The sequence below is a fragment of the Osmia lignaria genome, unplaced genomic scaffold, assembly GCF_051020975.1.
Source record: "Osmia lignaria lignaria isolate PbOS001 unplaced genomic scaffold, iyOsmLign1 scaffold0066, whole genome shotgun sequence".
Taxonomy (NCBI): Eukaryota; Metazoa; Arthropoda; class Insecta; order Hymenoptera; family Megachilidae; genus Osmia; species Osmia lignaria.
Window position 1 is genome coordinate 7,501 of NW_027478207.1, and position 2,500 is coordinate 10,000.

A 2,500-nucleotide genomic window follows, 5' to 3' on the forward strand; every position below is an offset into this window, starting at 1 on the left:
ACGGACGTTAGTTCAATAGCGTTTAACGATCGATCCACGGTACAGAATGCAAAAATATGATTGTTAAAATTTTCGACTAATCGGTTCTAAGAGGCGAAGCAATACGCCGCTGGGACTTTGAAATATTTCGGAGCGCACCTAAAGTTCGTTATTTTGGCTAAACGGAGCGAAAATCTGCATTTATACCATCACGGACGTTAGTTTAATAGCGTTTAACGATGGATCCACGGTACAGAATGCAAAAATATGATTGTTAAAATTTTCGACTAATCGGTTCTAAGAGGCGAAGCAATACGCCGCTGGGACTTTGAAATATTTCGGAGCGCACCTAAAGTTCGTTATTTTGGCTAAACGGAGCGAAAATCTGCATTTATACCATCACGGACGTTAGTTTAATAGCGTTTAACGATGGATCCACGGTACAGAATGCAAAAATATGATTGTTAAAATTTTCGACTAATCGGTTCTAAGAGGCGAAGCAATACGCCGCTGGGACTTTGAAATATTTCGGAGCGCACCTAAAGTTCGTTATTTTGGCTAAACGGAGCGAAAATCTGCATTTATACCATCACGGACGTTAGTTTAATAGCGTTTAACGATGGATCCACGGTACAGAATGCAAAAATATGATTGTTAAAATTTTCGACTAATCGGTTCTAAGAGGCGAAGCAATACGCCGCTGGGACTTTGAAATATTTCGGAGCGCACCTAAAGTTCGTTATTTTGGCTAAACGGAGCGAAAATCTGCATTTATACCATCACGGACGTTAGTTCAATAGCGTTTAACGATCGATCCACGGTACAGAATGCAAAAATATGATTGTTAAAATTTTCGACTAATCGGTTCTAAGAGGCGAAGCAATACGCCGCTGGGACTTTGAAATATTTCGGAGCGCACCTAAAGTTCGTTATTTTGGCTAAACGGAGCGAAAATCTGCATTTATACCATCACGGACGTTAGTTTAATAGCGTTTAACGATGGATCCACGGTACAGAATGCAAAAATATGATTGTTAAAATTTTCGACTTATCGGTTCTGGATCACTGAAAAATCAAAAAAAATTATTAATTTTGATTAATTAAATTACATATGTAGTTTTATATTGTTATAGTCTCGTATTTGTTAATGTTTTGTCGTAAGAAAATGCAAAAATATCGTTTTAATGTTTTCGTCTCATCGGTTCTGGATCGCTGAAAAATCAAAAAAAAATATTAATTTTGATTAATTAAATTACAAATGGAGTTTTATATTGCTATAGTCGCTTATTTGTTAATGTTTTACCGTAAGAAAATGCAAAAATATCGTTTTAATATTTTCATCTCATCGGTTCTGGGCGGTTTTAAAATTTTTTAAAATATTAATTAAACCCATGATTTACATGAGAATGTGAATTTATTATGTCCTGCATGTTAATTTATTAATTTTCATGTATAGAACGTTATAAAATGAAAGGATATGTTCGACGATATTTTCAGTCTAAGTTTTACCGTGCCGGCGGGATGGTACGCTCTCACGGCGGTTTGCACAGGCATACGCCTGGGCGTAAGCCCATGCGTCGCCGACCTAGCGGCCGGCCGTTCGGTATTTATAGGAAGGCACTTTCGGTTCGCTCGGACCGGTCGGGAGTAGCGTCGAGCGTGTGGCTCTTTTATGACTTCGGTTGAAAAGCAGTCTACCGCTCCTCGAGAATATACTTTCTCGACTATTCTCGTTCCGGTTTTCCGTTGCGGATTATTATTAATCTCCACACAGCATTACCACGGGTCGGTGTCTAAGACCGAATGGCCCATATGTGGTGAGCCTTGTAATATAAGGCTGGTGACCTGTATGCACTTATAAATGTTGCATACTTGTACAAACTGAGCATCAACTGTCTGTAACCAAAATTTGTTAAAACTGAAAAAGTTATAAGATTGTATAAAATTTTTGAACCAAGAAAGTAGTGTTAGACGAAAATTCGTTCTATCACTTTTAGAAGGGAGACTGTTTGGAAATATTTAAAGTATAAAATACACAAAAGTCCACTGAATTATGAACAAAATTACGTCCCTGAATTTAAGAAAAGTCAAGAGGTGTCAGAAATAAAATCCTCTCTGATACGTTCAGAGAGGAAAATAAGTATGGAGAGAGGAGTAAAAATGAAAGAAGTTTTAAGGCTGGGGAAACTTCTAAAGGAGAGAGATTCCAACATATCTAATATGTACATTTAAAGCAAGTCCAAGGAACTCTCTCCGTTAATGTTTGAAAAGGTGTGTGCAGATGGAGGAGAAATGTATAAAGTACAGAGACGAGGTTGGTGGGCCCGCTCTAATGATAAAGATTATAAAATTTGGTGGCAAAATGACCAGCATGATCACTGTACGCGCTTTCTCGATTTGTATAGCATGCCACTGTCCGCGCTATCTTTTATTATATTGTCCAGCGTGTGTGGTCTACGTGCTTGCACGATGGATGCACGGCGTGAAAGTGATTTTCGTGCTTTATGAGAGGAGGAGGAGA